This window comes from Myotis nattereri (assembly GCF_964212035.1).
Source record: "Myotis nattereri genome assembly, chromosome: 10".
Classification (NCBI taxonomy): Eukaryota; Metazoa; Chordata; class Mammalia; order Chiroptera; family Vespertilionidae; genus Myotis; species Myotis nattereri.
The window spans coordinates 4844325-4864467 of record NC_138085.1 but is presented as its reverse complement, the minus strand read 5'-3'; the positions used below and the strand labels follow the sequence as shown (position 1 = coordinate 4864467).

General features: G+C 50.1%; 1 long non-coding RNA gene across 3 annotated transcripts in view; it reads left to right on the top strand.

Annotated features, from left to right (window-relative positions):
• LOC308526325 overlaps positions 1-16172 on the top strand; it is a 73514-nt gene extending 57342 nt beyond the window's left edge. For all 3 annotated transcript variants that reach the window (XR_013996542.1, XR_013996543.1, XR_013996544.1), the window contains 2 exons: positions 5531-6223; positions 14849-16172. This is a non-coding gene — a long non-coding RNA (uncharacterized lncRNA). The remainder of the gene's footprint in view (positions 1-5530; positions 6224-14848) is intronic.
• The last annotated feature ends 3971 nt before the right edge of the window (positions 16173-20143 follow it).

Sequence of the window (20143 nt, the reverse complement as noted above, 5' to 3'; positions counted from 1 at the left end):
ATATTTGTAACAATGAAATTGGGGGTCACCACAACATGAGGAACTAACTATATTAAAGGGTCGCGGCGTTAGGAAGGTTGAGAATCACTGCAGGCAACCCTGTCCACCCACTTGGGCGGGGCCTGCACAGGTCAAGGTCACAGGGCTTGTGGGGGTGGGGGGTGGCGCTGCCGGAAGCCAGTTTCCAGGATCTCAAAGCTGTCCTCTGCGACCGACCCATCTTCTCACAACCTGTGAAGTGCATCTCAGTTCCAGGGCTGGTCCCCCCGCCCCCCGGGGGTGGATTTGGGGTGAAGAACTGGGGAGGGTGGGCAGGGAAGGGTGTTGTCCTTCTGTGCTCCTGGGGAGGCTGCTGAATACGCTGAGGTGGCGGGGGAGGGAGCGGGGCGGGGGGGGGGGCGCTGAGCCAACCGGTTTTATGTTGGAGATGATGATAATGATGCCGGATCATTTCCTGCCTTTTGTAAACCCACTGCTTTTCTGACTTTCTACTCAGTTAAATTTGGTCCCTCCAGCAGCAGGTACTGGTCACAGAGTGGGCTGCCTGCTTTGCTACCCCTCCAGCACCTAATAGCCGTGCGACCTTGGGCACGTCGCTTCATGTAGGTCTACGTTGCCTGTGGGAGGAGCCGCGGTGGAGGGCACAGGCTGGGCCAGCACCCATCAGTGATCAGTGATCAGCCATCGGCCTGGCATGACCTCCCCCTCCCCCTGGCACCACGGCCTGGAGACCAGCCCTTTTGTTCCCAGGAGCCAGTGGGCAGGTCTCTGTAAAGGGGCTACATCACCAGACACAGATCTGACACTTTCCTCCACCAGGAGCAGTGAGCAGCAAGTCCCCTTGACAGCTCTGCTCCCGCCGTGTTGGCCTTACTTCTCCCGTCTTGTTTGAGAGGAGGACGCCTGTGTTTCCTTGAACTTGCATCAGTGACCCCCACGCAGGAACCTCTTCACCCGGCAGGGCCTTCCCCAAGTGGCTGAATTGTACTGAGGGTTAGACTCCCCATCAGAAAGTCAAGTAGAGTTGGAATAAACCTTTAGAAATAAAACTAACTGAATCATTTATAGTTACACTTTACTTCCTTGGCTCACTTCTAACAGTGACCTACTGATGATTATCCTCCTCCTCCTCGTGGTCCTCACAGTAGGGGAACCCCCTCCCCCCTGGCCCACCCCCTCCCTAGGGACGGCTGGTTTCCCTCTATTGCAAAAGACTGTTCCCATGCGCTCCTTCCCTCATTCATGCGCAGAGACCGCACTTCCAGGGACAGAGACGGACGTACCCGATTAAACTACCTGCTGTTTTAGACCCATTTTCACAGAGACTTTTCCTGCGACAGACATTTAATGGCACACCACATTACAAATTTTATCTGTCAGTGGTTTCCGCTGCTGTATTTGTGTAGCGTGTGTGTGTGTGTGTGTGCGCGTGCGGGCGCTAACCCAGGCATCCCTTGTGAGGATCAATGTGTCTTCAAAAATGTGAAACAAGTGCAGCTTCAAAAAACAAGGCAGGGCATGCTTTTTACTGAGCAGTTAAGCAAATCGCATGCACAGTGTGTAAAACACCAAATATACAAATTACATGAAAATGAAAAAGTACAAGAAAGCAGTGTTAACCAAAGGCTCTCTCCCTGAGCGACAGACTCCCCCGGTGGTGGGCGGCTCAGCAGGTCTCTCCCAGGGCATTTTTCTAATGTTTTTGCATCAGCAGCGCCTGGGGAACAGGCCTGAGGCAGACACCCCAGTCCTCGGCCACCACTGTCAGCAGAACCTCCATTAATCTTTGAGCTCTTTGCCCCCACTTTACCTAAAGAATAATGCCTTCCCCAGAATTTCACAAAAATCAATTGTGGAGTTAATTGAAATCTGGATCCCTTAACGTTTTCTCTTTATTAAGTGATTGCTTGGTTTCTGAAAAGTGGGGTTTGACTCAAAGGACGGCTTTAACGGAGGGTGAGTGGGTTGGTAAGAGAGAAAGTAGAGGTAGGTAATTTCCCAGATAACTGAAAGATGCTGTTGACATTTAGGATTGTATTTCCTTTGAAGTCCTACATTGGGGCTTAAGGCATGAGAGGAATGACCAGGGCATTTCCAAGGCCCAGCCACTGCTCTGTGTCCCGGGAAAGGGCGGGGCATGCCCTTTCCCCCCGGGGCCAGAGAAAGCAAGAGGGAGAGGGCAGCGGGGGAGGCCTCACTGACCGCTGGGAGGTGACCGGCGCCTTTATTTTAATGCCTCCCCCTTTCTGACAATCAAGGTATTCATATCCTAGGACCTCGGGCCTGTCATTGGCTTAGTAGCAGCAGTACTTCTGTATTCAAGCATTTTACAACCTGCACAGTAAACTTCACTGGATTCTCACAGCCACTTGCTGAGAAAATGGGGCTGGCATTTTCATCTTTACTTTGTAGAAGGAGAAATCGAGGCTCGAGTGGGTTGGAATTTTCCCAGGACATCCCGGCCAGGGATGGTACAGGGTGCACACAGGTTCCGGCTTTAGGGGAGGAGAGAGCGGGTCGAGGGCCAGGCATTTCCTTGATGGAGCTCCGGATGGCGGGCTGGACCGGCTCACCCCCGGCCAGGGGCACCCACGCGGCATCCCTCAGCACCCTCGGCGGTGCCCACCCACCCTGGGCACTGCAATTCCGAGTGCTGGTCCGACTCTCGTCCGGTAGCTTCCCAACCTCTTAGACCACGGACTCCAAAGGCATCTGGTCGCGCTTTGCGAGGGAGGAAACGTAGCCGCTGGCTCCCCAGCCCTGCACTCAGGGGCCTGGTTATCCTCCTCCCGATCTGGCTTCCACGGCTCCAAATGGGATCCGTTTGCTAATTAGTTAATGTCATTACCTGTCATCAAATCCAGACCATGTTGGTTTCTCAAACCTGCCATGGCCCAGAAAGCCACAGCTGACATCTCTCCACTGCTTAGCAGAGTTTCTTTGCTGAGCCTGGCCACTCTCCCCTCATTCCTAGACCACAGGTCTGAAAATTAGGAGAAAGATGTATTTCTTGTATTTTTAAAGCCAATTTAAAATTCTTCTGTCTGCTTTCTAAAACCTTTATTCGCTCCCAGCAAAGCATAAATATAAGTTTTCCAGCAAATCTTACACCCACCATACTCTCATTATTCTGCTGCTATATTTTGTTTTGGGCAGAATGGCCCAAATAGGAACCAGCTTACCGTCGCAGACACCGTTACCGACTGTTCTTACCAGCGATGACATGCTGCTTGTCCCGCCATCTACTCTGTTAAGTACTGGGCAGTGGTTCTCTTCTCTCTCCTCTCCCGTCATCGCACAGATGCGCTCCGAGGGGCTGTGGCGAGCAGGTGCTGCGGCCCAGGGGGACCAGGCCAACCGACACCCGCCCTCCGCTGGCTTCTGTTCTAGTGCTGGTGGCCAGCGCGCAGAGCGTGGAGGGTCAGGTGTACAGCGTGTAGCTGCATTTGCCCGGGGCCCGCTCTCCTCTTGCACCTGCTGCGTGCAGCCCGGGGAGGAAGTCAGTGAAGCTGGCATCAGCGTCTCCCTTGCCCTCGGGGTCTGGCTGGGTCGGGAGCCAGAAACTGAGGCGCGGGACAGAGAGCTCAGGGTGCCGATCTGCCGTCCCTCCTGGAGGCCCGAGGGTGACCCAGCTGCTTCTCTGTCCGTGGGAATCACCGTTCGCAGCGCCGCTTCCAGCCAGGGTGGGGACCGCTCACCACAGTTTGGTTTCCTTCACCCCGACTACAGCTCTGCAAACAGCCCAGGCCCTCATGGCCTCCCCAGTCCCCGCGTGACGGCCATCTGCTTCTCACCGGGACCCAGGCTGGAGGCAACGCGTGGAGAAATGCACTTCTCCCAGGCCCGTTATCGCCACACTGTCGTGACCCGCACGGCTTTGGGATAAATGTCAGCGGGCTTCAGGCCGCATTGCTCCCTGCGACTCGGTCACTTCTTGCTACGCCACGCAGTTCATCACCATCGCCCATCAGAGAGCAGGGCATCGCCTCGCAGACTCTCTGAAGGCAGCAGCTGATCTGTGCTGACTAGCTGACCCTCAGCACCCAGTGCAGTGTGTGCGCGCGCACGTGTGAGTGTGTGTGTGCATGTGTGTGCATGTGTGAGTGTACGTGTGTGCGCGCGTGTGTGTGTGAGTGACAAAGATCTGCTCCTTCACAGACCAGTTCAGCAAGCTGCCAACAGCCTCAGGAAGGTGCCCTGGCCCCAGTGTGGTCCCCAAGATGCTCCCCACCCAGCCCTGGCTCTGTGCCCAGACATCCCCCCCCCCCCCGTGGGGAAATCCCACTCAGGAGTCATCTCGAAGCTTCTCTGGTTTCCTAAAGGATATAATTTCAATTAAACACTTTCTTAGTTATGAAAGAAATGCACGTTGACATAGGGAACAGGAAATCCAGAAGTTCAAATATCCACCTAACTCTCCTACCTTAGCTCTGGGGGCGCGGGGACACATCCAGGGAGCTCATCTATGGGAAGCGTGCCTGCGCGTCGCCAGGCCCCTCTGTCCACGGGCTGCCTGCATGCACCTCGCCCGGGCCCACCTGCCCCTTGGGCCACGCAGAGCCTCCCTCACTGCCTGCACTCGTCAGGTCGGGCGTGGACCTGGCTCCATGCATTGCAGCTCGTGGCATCCCCTTCAGGGTCTGGAGTGCGCCCCAGGCTTCTCACTTCCTTCTGGGAGGCCCTCCGGCGCCCTCAGGCAGGAGGCTTGGCTCGCTGTGGAGTGTGGCGGCTGACGCCATGGCCCCTAGAGACGGCTGTGTGCGTCAGGCCACGTAGGGCTTCCTGTCCAAAACGCCCTTGAAATGCAGTCCCCAGTCTCCTTGCTGACGGGGGTGACAAGGAAAGGACAGTGTCACAGCCTTGTCACCTGACAGCACTTGCAAGGTAGCTCCTCTCAGAGCCAGCACTGAGCTTGTGTGGATGTCAGCCAACGGGGATGTGGGGACGAGAGCCACGCGTGGATGGCATTCCTGTGACAGTTATTTACCTGCGCTAGATGAACTAAGCATAATATTCTTCATCTGAGAGTGCACTCAGAGGCATTCACTGTAAGTCTGAGTTAAAGCCTCGGTCTCCAGCAGCCCGTCAGAGAAAGAGTCAGTCCGGCCGAAAGGTACCCCAGGAAAGCAGCGGGAAGAGAGCGGGCGCAGCATGAACGAGCTATTTAGCTTTTCTTGGAAAATGGCGTGATTCTCAGAGGACCGGGAGGCTAAGCATTCCCCAGATTTTTGTCAGGCGCATGTGCCAGCCCACAGAGTGCTGGCACCCCACACGGAGCGTCTGGACTGGGTTCAACCTCAGTCATTCAGGTGTTTGTGGCGTAGAATAAACACCATCCAGAAGGCAGCGTCCTGAATTACCAGAAGTTCCCCTGTGTAATGTCATTTTAGGCAGCGTTTCCAGCTTCCTCCGCACAGGGATAGTAAGTTAGTCATTCCGTTCAATAACAGGGTGTTTTTTTTTTTCTATTTAAAAAAGAAATTCGGAGTCAATCAATGTTTGGGACTAATCTGCCTAATTTATTTTCCAGGTCATGGAGCTCCACCCGATAGCTCAGTGCGTCGCGTGGAGTGGATGCGCCGCTTGTTGCTGGCGTTGGATGTCAGGAGCTACGGAGCCCGGCGTGGCATTTACCACTTTCAGAGCTGGCAGCCCCGCCGAGGAGACGGGACAAGTACTCAGGAAGCAGTCCCTGTAGCTGCTAAACTGGGACTGCGCTGAGGACACCAAAGAGGCCTGCCCTCTGGCTCCTCCCTTCAGATTGGAGCCGCGGGTACTCCGCTCACCTGCTTTGTGCACGTCCTTCTCGCACAGCGCACAACCGGTGAAGAGCTGAATGGGAACATTTAGACGCAAAAACAAAAATGCATTTGGATGTTTCTGGGCTCCAGAGCCAGCAAGGAAGGAAGGATTGGGCTTGTGGTGTCGGTGCCCAGGTGGGGCACTGCCTGCCCCTGAGGCCCAGCCGCCCCCTTCGGTGCCCACAGCGCTGTAGGGCGGTGGGGATCCTGGGCCCGAGGTCTTGGTCTTCCCATCAAAGCTAGAGTCTGCACAAGGCTCCGCACCCAGACAGCCCTGGGAAACTTCCTACTAAGAGAGGCATCTAGAAGTGTGTGGCCGGCAGCCAGCTTCCCCAAAGCCCCTTTCACTTTCTCCTTAGACATGAAGCCAACTAGGTGGAGACTCCACTTCAGGACAGAGACTAAGTTCTTGCCTCTGAAATGTGAGTAGAAGTGATATGTGCAGCGTCTACTTCCTGTTTTAAATGGAAATCGCTCTTCCTAGACTTCCTGTGGTCTGGGACCTGGATGTGCTGGTGACGCCATTAAACCAGGCAGTGGCGCAGACGAGCAGCCCTGGAGGCAGGTCTGGCCTCTTCTCGGAGAAACAGGCCAGCCCGCAGCCGGGCCAGCTCCAGGGCATTCCGAGAAAGGGAAGGCAGTCCAGCCTTGAGAGCCACTGTATTTTGGGATCTGTTGAATCAAAGAGCAAAGTTTTTTACCTTGAAAAATATAGACCATGTCTGGGCGTGGAAGTAGAGCACTGGCTGCACGTCAGTAGCTCGCATCCCTTCATCCTCCCCTGCTGTCCTTCCTCCCGCACATGCTTATTGAGCAGCCACTCTGTCTGAGCAACATGAAGCTGCCGGTGATGGTAGGCAGCAGAGCCAGGGCCCTCTCCTCCTGAAGCCGGCATCCTCGCAGGGCAGACAGACAGAAACAAGCAGGCGGACTAATGAAAGCGCCCACAGACCTGTTTCTGGAGAAAGAACTGGGAGAAGGTAACAGTGTCTCTCCACAGGCTACAGTAGTCCTGGCGGGGAGGCTGGGAAAACGCACAAAAAAATCTCAGCAGAAGGTCTCCAATAACAGAGCATTTGAATTCAATGAAAGATAGTAAGTCCCAGGAGTTTTAAGAGTCAGGAAGCGGGTGTCCGAGGCACCATGCTGTCCGCTTCCGAGCGAGCTGGAAACGCTGGTTTGGAGGTTAGTGGTGCTGTCATCCAGGCAACACCTGGAGTGTGGGTTGTGGGTGAGCTGTTGAAAGGGGTCTCCCCGAGCCCCCGCGCACAGCAGTTCTGTGGGCTGTGAGTGGTGTGACCTTGGGAATTCTGGTTTAGAGATAGTAAAGCAGGAAATTGAAATATTTTAATTCATAAAACTTCCCAGACCATTAAAGCTACCTATTCTGAAGCAAGTGAGGTCCATATTGAAGAACCACGATTTCCTTCCATATTAATTTTTCTAAGTGAGATTTTGGATCTTATGAAGCAATATCCTGACTCCTTTTGAAATATTAACAACCAAGTTGTTTCTGGAAGGAAACGATACGGTTTTCAGACTGCAGATGTCAATGCAGCGATGATTGGGTTTTCTTTCGAAGGTTCCCTTTCCCCTCGGCTTAAGTGAGATGTAAGTGACATATCACACCGTGAAAGCGTAGATGTACAATAGGTGGACTCGATACACATATAGTGCAGATTTCTGAGGATTTTAACACTGTTCTCAGAAGTAGGAAATTTTATTTCGCTCTCTATTCTTTTGACTGGGAAGAAGAGATGGCGGGGCTTGAAACAGTCCACGGCGAGGATATTGTCAGACTCCCCTTTGTTGGGTTGGTTTTCTGCGTATCTAAGAAATCTAACAAGGGTCCAAGTTTCAGCCTCTGCACATCAGGAAATGGTTAGTGTGCCCCAGTCTCGCCTTACAGACCTGCTGAGGACGGAAACCTTCCTTTCTCTTCCCTTCCCCCCGCCCCTCCCCCCATCCATCTCTCACCCGAAAGGGTCTCTCTCGCCCAGAGGGTTCCCTGGGAATCAGGGTATGCTTGGCTGCCCCTGGAGAATGGCCGCCCATCAGTGCAGCTGCTCCCCGTCGCCAGGAGTCAGGCTCTCCTGGGGCAGGAGGAGGCAAGAGGGAAGTGTGGGTCAGCCATGGCTGGACTGCCCGTGGCCAGGGTGCCTTGGATGTGCTCTTTTCCTCTGCTCCACGAGGGCCTGCGAGGGGCCTGGGCAGTCCCATCAAAGGGGCTGGCCTAGAGCCAAAGCTTGACTTCTCCCTGCGCAGCTCGGCCAGGAGATGCCGGTTCTCAGGGCTCCATTTCTGTCTGCTGAAACCGATAGGGAAGGTTAATGAGATTAGCATGGCCAAGCACCGGGGCTTCTGGGGAGGAGCAGCCAGGGATGAGCTGCCACTGTGGAAATTCTGGCCAGGCCACGGCAGCTGGTAAATACCATGGTTTTCCGTAAACCATTTGGAATGGCACTCAGGGCGAGCCTCACCAGTACTGCGCCTTAAATGCTGCTGAGGCCACAAACGAATGAATGAATGTCCTATTTAATTTGCTTCCGATTTTTCACCAGCTTGGTCCAGTACTTGCTGCCTTTCCAAATATATAGTGATTAATGTTTCCTGGGGTAAGTCCGGTTAATGATAAAATGTGGTAAAATAAAGCAATAGTCAAGTACAAAAACTGCACCCTGCATCAAGCTTAAAGATGAAATATCTCTTTGGATGAAGATTTCCTGAATAAAATATTGCTGAGAAAAGTGGAGGAGATGGCAATGTGTGTGTGTGTGTGTGTGTGTGTGTGTGTGTGTGTGTGTGTGTGAACGCGCGCTTAGGAGTGTTTAAAAATGCAATGTAAGCCGAAAGAGGAAGAAATTTGGGTAGATCTATAAAAGCACCACAATTTATGAGAGTTTAGAAGGCAGTTTCTTTTTAAGGGGCAGGTTCCTAATTTCCCACATGCAAGCATGGGAATTGAATAGTAAATCCTTCTCTCGCAGACAAGACCCTGAAAAGAGGAATGAAAAAGAGTTACTGTTCCGTTTCCATTCATGTCCCTTGAAAGCCGTGGCTGTGGAGCTGCCTGGCACACACAGCCTGGGTTTCAAAGCTGCCGGATGACTTCTCAGAAATGATCTATTGTGGCGCTTTGTTTCTTCCTCGTTTTGTTCTGGGGGCCGCCCCGCTCTTCTGCCACGGCCATCACTCCCCCGTCACTCCCCCTTCCCTCCCCCATTCAGAGGCGCAGCGTCCGGGAGGGGAGGGGCGGCAGGGCGGGAGCTCACCTGGCCTGGGCCTCGCAGGCAGGGCCCGTGGAGGGAGGGCGCTCTGGGCTCGCACTCGCTGGGAGCCCCGGGAGTTGGAAGGAGCTTTTCTCACACTTGAGAGTCTGGCTGAGCTGCTCACTGGAGGACCTGGGGCTGCCAGCCTGTGTCGCCTGCCAATGAGCCGCCCTTATTTTTTGGTTTTGATTGGATTCACTCACTTGAGCTGGGTATCTAGGCTCCTTGTGGGTTAAGGGTTGTCAGACTGGGACTAAATGGCAAAGGATCCGAATTGTAAAAATGAAAATGAAATCCGAAATCTCTCGTTTGGTTAGTAGCTCAAATTTAATTTCCACCCTGTGTTCTGTCCAGGAAATCTGTTCAGTTCGATTTTCAGTAGGAACGACACTCCCTTTCCCTCCCTCTGCCCTGGGCATCACTCCTTGTTAGCAGTGTGAGGGGACTGTCCACAAGCCCCAAAGGGTTCCTGTGACATGGGGGGCCCAGGGGGTAGCAATCATGTCCCAAACATCAGCAGCGTGACATTCCTGCTGCTGTTCCCACTGCACAAGTGGGGGTGCACCTCTCAGAAGGAGGTGCTGGCTCCTGTGATGATTCCCCTAAAGATGAGTCAGTTCTAGGGCTGTACCTGCCTCCGGGGTCCAGGGAGCAGAGCCCCAGCCGCCTGCCAGGACATGTCCTATCCAGCCATGCCCTCAGGGAGAAGCTGAGGCTGCGTGCGCATACACACACACTCACATGTGCAACACCACACACACACAAGCAGACACACGCACACACGCGCAGGGCAGCAAAACATTTTCAAAATTTAACTGAATAATAAAAGTCAGGAATGAAATGTTTTGAACACATTGTGGTTCACTCCAGCCTCCACGGTCATTTGAGCTGTGTGACTGCAGGCAAATTAGCTGACTTACCAGCTTCCATTTTGTCGTGATGAAGTGCATCGGTGGGGCTAGGTCCGTGCTTCTCAGAACCAGCTGGGCTTCAGGTCACTGAGCGGACTTAACGGGCGTTAACTGCAGGCCCTCACCCCAGAGATGCAGCAGGCGTGGGATCAGGTCCAGCTTTCATTTCTAAGAGTTCCCAGGTGACGCTGCTGCTGGTCCAGGGACCACATTTGCGACGGTCTCCAGATGAACTTCTGGGTCTGATGCAGCTGGCAAAGCCAGCCCTTCCCTCAGGGGATGAGTTGGAAGAGTTGGTGGGTTGACTGAAACTATAGTAAAATTTTCATGTTCAAATTTAACTGGAAAATGATTCACCAGGGTGTCACAACCCTTCACTTTTTTTGACAGCATATTTGCATGTTGGGTTGACACATATAGTTTAAAGACACATCTCAATTACAAGATGTGGTCCAGATAGCTGCCCTTGTGGGGACAGAGGCGGCCGCTAAACTCTGAGCAATTACTTGAAATTAGACTTGTCAAGTTTGTTTAGGGTGACCAGGCAAGTGCATACAGCGACTTAGTGTCACCCTTCCTGGAGAGTTGTGTAATGATTTTGCATATCAGTCAAACTATTCAAATACTAATGCTGCCTTCATCACTATTCTAGTCAGATGTCATTTCTAGAAGCCCTCTGGGGATTTGCATCCCTTAATTATTCTTCAATACCCAAACCAAGCATCTTTAATTGGTGTAAATTGAACAGTGTTGCAATGCAAACAAGGAGAGGGCGCACTGATCAATGATTCTGTGCATGTCTATTGGAAAGTCCTTGCTAGCAGATCAAGTAACAAATCCTTACCTCCGGTTGCTTCAGTGGAAACGCCAGCTCATGGAGACTCCAAACCTGTGTCTGCCTGTCATCACAATTCGGAAGCTTGAGCTAGGCTAGTAAGCTGTGATTCCAAAATATCAACTTTTAGGGAAAGGATTAAAAATCATCCCAAGGTACAGAAATGTTGAATCGCTTATATTGTACACCTGAAACTACTCTAATAAGTGTAATATTGTATGCCAACTATAATTAAATAAAAATTTAAAAATCCAGTCATAAAGATACTCAGTTCCAATGCCAGAAACGGCATCTAGGAGCCCTTTTTGAGACCTTAACTAGACATATAAATGTCTATTCACCACATTGTACACTTGAAACTAACATGACATTGTATGTCATCTGTAATTGAAAAATTAAAAGAAAATAACGAAGGGAGCGCTCAGCTGGAGACAAAGTGTTTCTATCCTCTGGAGATTCAGTGTCTGTCTCTCAATTTCTTAATTAGAAACAATATAAAATTTTGGTTAATTTGTGAAGCCATTCTTTCTCATGGGTTTTTTGTTTGTTTGTTTCTGATAGTGTGTGATCCACCTAATCATATATCCAACCTGTGGTCACGTAACATGAAACAGGTATTCCCTGATCCTTTCGTGTGATTGAAAAACTCCAATCACGGCCCTTCTAGTAAGTGTGTCACACTCACTTTTCCCTTTGTCTTATCAACTCTTTCACACTGACTGTTTATTCCTGGGGTGGGAAGAAAAGGAAGCACAGGCCCATCGCACACCCCAGATCTGACGTCTCCAGCTCCCTGGGCTCAGAAAACTATGTTCTGATGTTCTCATGTGTAGGAGCCATGCCTGTTCATTTCTAATCAATCTCATTTTTGACAAAATTGGCTGGTTATTAGAGGGAAACTTTCAAGTTGATTTGAGTTTAGAGCAGTCCAGGGCAGAACACTTAAAATGAGTGGCGAGGAGGAGTGAGGGAGCTGTCAGCTTTCTGGACAACCTTTGTTCACTGGCTTGGATTTAAAGGGAAGCCTTTGGTGGGGAAGTTCATTTGAGTAGCCTGTGTCCACAGACTGGGCTGTGATGTATACACATCCAGTAGAATGCACTGCTTAGTTTGCAATGATCTGGCCAAGGGTGTTGAGGACCTTGGGGTAAACTTTATGAAAACTTTGGGGACATCGTGGACCCCAGGGTCACCTGTGGAGCCCAGCTGGATGGATGCAGACAGAGCTGACGCCCCATGGCCATCTTCCTGCACCGCCTTGGCAGGTCTCACAAGCCGGAATATCACCCTGAAAATAAAGCACACTGATGCCGGGAAGACAACTCTGAGAGTCCATAACAAAGAGCAGACTTGAGAACGGGTGCAGCGGTGCTCTGCCCTCCATATTTCTGAGGGACCCCTCAGAGTCTGCAGTGGTGTGGCTCCATCATCTGTTTTATCTGTGTCACCTCTTCTTTCATGGCCACTGTACCTGGCCTTCCTCAGGCCTGCGATGGGCACACTGAATTTGAGAGTAAATTTCTTGGTTCTGATTTTTGCTTTTCCCCTTTGAAGTCATGTTACCTCTCTGGGTTTCATTTTCATCATCTGCCAAGCGAAGCAGTGGAATTTGGTGAACTCTCAGATCCCTTTGAGACCTAACAGGTAACGAGTTATTTTCCAATAACTCCCATGAAAGTCAAGGGAAAGGAGCCCACATTCTATTTCTTTGGAGCCCATGGTCTGATTCATAGAAACACGCATCTAAATCAGCCCTCCCAAACTTTAATGTGCATCCAGGCGGCCTGGGATCATGCGAACTGGAAGATTCTGGAATTGTGAAAGGGAGGTTCCGGCTCCGTGGGTCTGGGTGGGGTTCAGACCCTGCTTTTTGACAGCTCTCAGGTGACGCAGCAAGACTTGGAGTGACCAGACCTCAGACACTGGGGAAGTGAGGCCCAGGGGTGGTGTGCTTTGCCCCGGAGGGAGCCCTGGCTCAGAGCACACACTTACAGCTGACGTTGCTTTGAGTAAAGGAGCACTGAGGGAGGGGCCAGCTGTGGACTCCTGGTCCTCGGTCATAGCTCTCCTCGACATCCCCCATTTGACTTCCGATTGCATGGGAAGGCTGCACCACAAAATGGGCCTCTTGCCTCACTGGGCCTTGTGGTCCTGAGATCTCAGGGGAGGCGCTGGTGGGGAAGCAGGCGCCCCTGCCCCCTTAGTCCTGGCTCCTGCCCCATTACCGAGGCCACAGCTCTCAAGCACATGCTCTTACACACTTTCGGTTTCTCTTTGATGTCCATTTCACTGCAAATTGCTTAGTGGCAATGAAGGGTGCCGCACAGCATGACTATGGCCTTAAAAATCAACATTTTATGGAAGGCGCACCGGTCTGGGGGTGACTCTATGGGTGTAACTCTGGCTGGCGCACTGACTGGGGCCCCGAACGGCACCATCAAATGCTCTGGGCTCTTCGCGAGGATAGCTTTCCCAGCCTCATTGTTTGCAGAGACAATGATCCTGAAGGTCCTGTGGAAACGGCAGCAGGTGGGGTGCATGTGAGTTTGTGTTTTGCTGTTCCAGGGATGGCCCTCCACGGAGGCCAGAGTCCGCACCTGTGCTTCTCTCACCCCCAGGCCCCTCTCACCTATGAACACAGAGCAGGCCATTTCTCTCTCTCTCGCACATGCACACACACGTGGGCTTTCACATGTAATCTATTTTTAGCACAGAGTTTCCCAGACTTTACTGATAAGAATAACCCTGCCTCACCCCCACCCCCACCCCGAGCTGCAGGTCTGGGCTGGGAACTGGGGCACTCCTGCCACCCTCTTTCTCTCTATCTTTTAAAAGAGCATCGTTGATTTTTATTCCCAGAGACATTTAGGAAACAGTGTTTAGCATGGGGTTTCCCACTTGGCTGCCCTTTGGATCACCTGGGAAGCTTTCATAGGTCCCTGTGTCCAGGCTGCACCCCAGACCAGAAAGTCTGGGAGGGGGCCGGGCAGTAGTAACCTTTAACGTGCCCAGAGGGACTCCCACACACAGTGGGGTTAAGCACCTCTGCTGTGGTTTCCAGGGGCTCGTCTAGCCCAGGGGGAAGCCGGGAAGCCCAAAGCCTTGTTGGTAGGCCAGTGATTCCGCCACGTGAGCGCACAGTAGGGCCATCCAGGCCCCGTGTGAAAATCCTGCTGCCCAGGTCACATTTGATGCCAATGAGGCCAGAATGTCTTGGAATGGAAGCTGCCTCCACAGTTTTTTAAGGTTCCAGGTGGTCCCAGTTGCAGCCCAGATTGCACCTGAGTATAAACTTTAATGATGACCCATTGGGCCCATGCCCTCCTCGCTGCTGCTACTGGGGACCTGCTGCTTATCACCCTATTTCCTGAATTACCCCGAGGCCACGGCGAGGCCTCTGGCCTTCACAGCGACCCCTCAGCACCAGGCCGGAGGCGCCTCTGCCCTCGCCGCTGCCCTCCTCCCCTCCCACAGACACCCGGACACCGACTAGGAGAGCGGTTTTCATAGCGTACAGCGCTTTTCTTAACAGAGGTGAAATTCACGTACCATGAAATTAACCACTTTAAAGTGTACTACTTAGAGCAGTGGTTCTCCACCTTCCTCACGCCACGGCCCTTTAATACAGCTCCTCATGTGGGGGCGACCCCCAACCATAAAATTATTTTCGTTGCTACTTCATAACTGTCATTTTGCTACTGTTATGAATCGTAATGTAAATAGCTGATATGCAGGATGTATTTTCATTGTTACAAATTGAACATAATTAAAGCATAGTAATTAATCACAAAACCAACATGTAATTATATATGTGTTTTCCGATGGTCTTAGGCGACCCCTGTGAAAGGGTCGTTCGACCCCCGAAGGGGTCGCGACGCACAGGTTGAGAACCGCTGCTTTAGAGGCATTTAGAGCATGATGTGCAATGTGCTGCTGCCCTTCTGAGTTATGTTTCTCTAATTTCAAAACTTTTTTATTAACCAAGAAAAACACAACATCCCTATTAATTCCTCCCCATTTCCCTTCCCATAGCCCCCGACAACCACTAATCTGAGCTTCGTCTGGATGGACACCCTCCTGGGCATTTCACACCCACGGAATCCTACAGCATGTGGCCGCTGCGTCTTCTTTCACGTCCCAGGATGAACTCAAGGCTCGTCTGTGCCGCCGCCGTGTCTGCAGACCCCTTCCTTGGCGGTGCCCGAGTGATCCTCCATGGCACCTCCATTGCCCGTATTTTTCTAAATAAAGTTTTCACCGACATAGCCACGCCCACGAAGTCTCCTGCTATTTATTGCTGCTTTCCTGCGTCAACGCTGGAGTCCAGGAGCAGTGACAGAGGACGTGTTCCCGCTTTGCCTCTCACAGGAACTGTCTGCTGGGCCGGTTCTACATCATACTCCTGGGAAACCTTGTTATGATACTACGTGGGAAATTTAGTTTCCACACAGTTTATTTTTAATAATGTTGTGATTTAAAGTTCAGCTGGAGGAGCAAAAGTGATAGGAAGGCGGTGAAAGAGAATAGTGGTGGGGAAAGACTGCCCTGCGAGGTAGGGCAGCACATCAGAGGGTGCGGTGCTGGGTGCTGGGTGCCGGGTGCTGGGTGCCGGGTGCTGGTGCCGGTGCCGTAGGCGGTCCGAGGCCTGGGGAGGGAGCCGGCAGGAGCCATGCCGCAGGCCGCGCGGAGGAGCTGGCTGCTGGGCTGAGTGGAAGCTCTGGGATACCAGCCGTGTGGCTGCGAAGCGGGTTCCCTCCACTCCTTCGAGAAGACGTCCAGAGGAATAAAATATTGAAATATGTAAAAAGACACTAAAATACCAGAAGAAAATGTGGATGACTATCTTAACAATATTGTAGCAGAAAGATTCTTTTAAGCTTGATGAAAGATGATATAAAGGAAAAAATTGACTAATTTAATAAAACTGGGTAATATGTAAAATTTCATATGGCAAAAGCAGTATAAGTAAAGATTAAAAGATAGGACCAAATTAACCTGGGGGATGTATTTTTTTTTTTTGGTTATAGACCAATGGCTAATGTCTCTAATAATAATAATAACTCTGACAAATGAGTGAGAATCTGAACAGTACAAAATTAAGTCCTTACTTATTATGGGAAAATACAAGGTGTCCCAAAAAATGTATGCACACTTTGAATAATTATTAATTTCAATGGATTAAATCTGAGAAAAAGATACATTGGAATTAATTATTCAAAGCGTATATACACTTTTTGGGGATACCCTGTATACAAACTAGCAATAATGCAATAAATGCAAAGGGTTGGTAAGCATGATACCATGCATGTTCAACCTTGTAAATAATTAATGCAAATATAATGTAAATTTAAATACGATGTCATTTTTGCAATTTGATTGAAAGATGTTGAGGATCCCCTGTGACAGGGAGAGTGGAGAGAAAGGACTCTAATGTGTATTCAGTATTTTTGGAGGGGTATCTGGTGGTCACATACAGATCACATTTTTATTTTTATTTTTAAAAAATGTTATTTATTACATTGATTGGGGCGACATTGGTCAACATGAACATATAGGTTTCAGTGTGGGTTTCTATGCTGTAAAATCTGTATATTGCACCATGTGCCCACCACCCAGAGTCACAACTTCTCCTGTCACCTCATATTAGGACTCCCGTCTCTGTCCGCTAACCCCCCTCCCTCTGGCGACCGCCATTCTGCTGCTTGTGTTCATGAGTTCCAGTTTTATGTCCCACATATGAGTGAAATCATGCGGTCCTTAGCTTTTCCTGACTGCCTTATTTCATGCAGCATACTGTTCTCAAGGCCCATCCATGTTGTTGCCAATGGTGCTATTTCATCCTTTCTTATTGGTTGAGTAGTACTCCATGGTGTATATGGACCACGTCCTCTATCGCAAGACATTTTGGTTGTTTCCATGTATTGGTCACTGTGAGTAATGCTGCAGTGAACACAGGGGTGTATATATCTTTGCGAATATGTGATTTCGAGTTTTCCAGGTATATACCCAGCCGTGGGATTGGTGGGTCATATGGTAGCTTTATTTTTAATTTTTTGAGGAGTCGCCAGACTGCTTTCCATAGTGGTTGTACCATCTACATTCCCACCAGCAGTGAACGAGGGTTCCCTTTCCCCACAGCCTCTCCAACACTTCTTATTGCTTGTCTTGTTGATAATGGCCACTTTAACAGGTGTGAGGGGGTATCTCACTGTAGTTTTGATTTGCATTTCCCTGATTTTCCATAAGGTTGAACATCTTTTCATATATCTATTGGCTGTTCGTATGTCTTCTTGGGAGGGGTGTGTTTTCAGGTTCTCTGCCCACCTTTTGATTGGATTGTTTGTTTGTTTGGTGTTGAGTTTTATGAGTTCTTTATATATTGAGAACATTAAACCTTTGTCGGCGCTACTGTATGCAAACATCATCTCCCATCTGGTTGGCTGCCTGTTTGTTTTGTTGTCCATTCAGATCACATTTTTTTTTTAAATATATTTTATTGATTTTTTACAGAGAGGAAGGGAGAGAGATAGAGTTAGAAATATCGAGGAGAGAGAAACATCGATCAGCTGCCTCTTGCACATCTCCCACTGGGGATGTGCCCGCAACCCAGGTACATGCCCTTGACCAGAATCGAACCCAGGACCTTTCAGTCCGCAGGCCGACACTCTATCCACTGAGCCAAACCGGTTTCGGCGATTCAGATCACATTTTTAAATGTAATCACCTTTTGACCCAGTGACTTGACCCTTGGACTTTTTATTTTAATCCTCAACCAAGGATGTGTTTTTATTGATTTTTAGAGAGATATTGAGAGAGAGGGAGACATCAGTGTGAGAGAGACACATTGATGGTTACCTCCCAGATAAGCACCAACAAGGGTACCAAACCCAGCCAGCAACTCCCATCTAGGAATCGAACTTGAAACCTCCTGAGGCATGGGGCGGTGCTCCAACCAACTGAGCCACCCGGCCATGGCGGCACCTTGGACATTTTACAAATGGAAAAGTAACATAAAGATGCACCCTGTGGACCCCATGAGTGAACGCCGGCACCATAAACAACAGAAAGAGAAAACAATATGCTCCTGGCCGCAGGGAAAAGCTGGAAACCATCTCAATTCTCATCAGTAGGTTCTTTATTTTTAAAAACACTTTATTGAGGTTTGACTGACATGTAAAATCTGTATGTATTTAATGTGCACAGCTTGATGAGTTTGGGGATAAGTATATACCCGTGAAACCATCACCAACATCAAGGCCATCAACATATCCATCACCTCTCAAAGTATCCTCCCATACCTTCATTATTATTTTATTTATTATTGTTTTGTGTGGTAAGAAAACTTAACATAAGATCTACCCAGTAGCACATTGTAAGTACACAATTCAGAATTGTTAGCTAGCGGCACTGTGCTGTGTATTGGGTCTCAGAATTTGATGATCTTACATGAGCTTCATACCCTTTGCACATCTCCCTGCCAGCATAATTTGATAAAAAAAAGTTGTGATTATCTATATAATGGATTTCCAAGAAGCCATTGTAAATGAAGAAGACTTTCGAACATGAATATAGATTCTAAGCTCTTTATCAAGCTTGGAATTATGTTTGTCTTCCTGGGTCCATTAAGGTGCAAAATAAAGCACCTAGCAGCCATCTTCATGAAGTGATGGCTATGACATACTTTAACATTTTTTACTTATTTTTTTTACTAGCAACATTACATTTGACATTATAGCAATTAAGACTTGAAACATATAAACCCGTGTTTTAAAAGCATAGACTTGAGTTTGTGTATGGTGTGCATATATGTGTGTGCACATATTTGTGTACCTGTGCATATGTGTGCATGTGTTTGTATGTCTGTGCACTGTGTGCATGTGTGCATGTGTGCCTGTGAGTGTGAGGTCCCTGGAGAGCCTAGCATCCAGCTGAGGCTGCTACCACACCCTAGCCCCCCAGAGCAGTGGCTGTTCCTCAGAGGACCGATTCAGGGGGTTAATCAATCAAATAAGGACATACACTGTCTCCCTGAGGATAAAACCTCCTGCTTGTAGGGACTTCTTTGTTTTCCAGATGGGACAGCATGGGATGTGAATGCCAAGCACAAGCACAGAGAAGGCTGGTAACACTTGCCATTTGGCAACAGACCCCGCAATCCTTACTGAGCCCTTTGGAAGTTCTGGCCTTCCATTTCCTGTCCTTCAGGAGCCTGTGCCCCTCCCCTGCTCCTTTGAAATGAATTCCCCTGGTAACTGTGCCCTGCCTGCCCACCCATCTTCACTCTGTCTCCCTGCTCCTTCCTTCTTCTTGGTCTGGTACAAAAGGGAATGGGTACCCGCAAATGCCTGGTGCTGTTGGTCCTCTGAGTTTATTTATGTTTTAATTTTTTAAAAATGTTTTTATTGATTTTAGAGAGAGGGAGAGGGATAGAGAGATAGAAACACTGATGAGAGAGAAACATCAATCCTCTGCCTCCTGCACGCCTCCAACTGGGGATGGAGCCCACCACCCTGGGCATGCGCCGTGACCAGGAACCAAACCAGTGACCTCTTGGTGCATGGAGGATGCTCAACCACTGAGCCACATAGGCCAGGGCTACAGGAGTTTATTAAAGGGTAGGTTCCCTAAGAGCAGTGATCACCAAACTTTATTTGATTGCTCACCCTTTCACTAAAACATTTTGAGCATAATCTTTTAATACATACTTATTGATTGGTTGATTAGTACTATTTTACTAATAGATTATATACATTATGAAATATACATAAAAGTGAAAACTCAAAATGATGACATTTAAAATATGTGGAAGTTCCAATATTTTCTCCCCCCATCCCAGGGGGTTCCGTTTGCGGCCAGCAGACCAGGGGTGGAGAAAGCTCTTTATGACGAGCTGTGGAAGCTGTCGGGCACTACAATTTCTTTCCCTCCTCAAGGGCCAGGCTCCGCCACAGGGACCTGCCTGGCCCAAGCTGCCTCTGGGCTTCTGGGAACCCCGACACGCGACGCTGCAGCTAAGGATCGGAGGGATTCTTTTCTCTTGCAGTTTCTTCCACGCCCTTCCCTCCCTTGCAGGCCCCACTGCTGCCCTTGGAGCTGCACGTGTGCTCCCTCCGCGGGCTCTGATTCTCGGTGAGGACTCAGACTTGGCCAACCGCGTTTTAACCAGGGCAGCTCGGCGCCTCTCCGGCCTGGCCGGCAGGTCCCTGTCGGGCAGCTTTGCTTGTGGACGGGCGGCTGTGCCTCTCCTAGCGCAAGGCTGGCTTGTAGCTGCCCAGGTGGGTGGCGGTCTTACAGAATTGGTCTCTCAAGGACTTGCACCGACGCTAA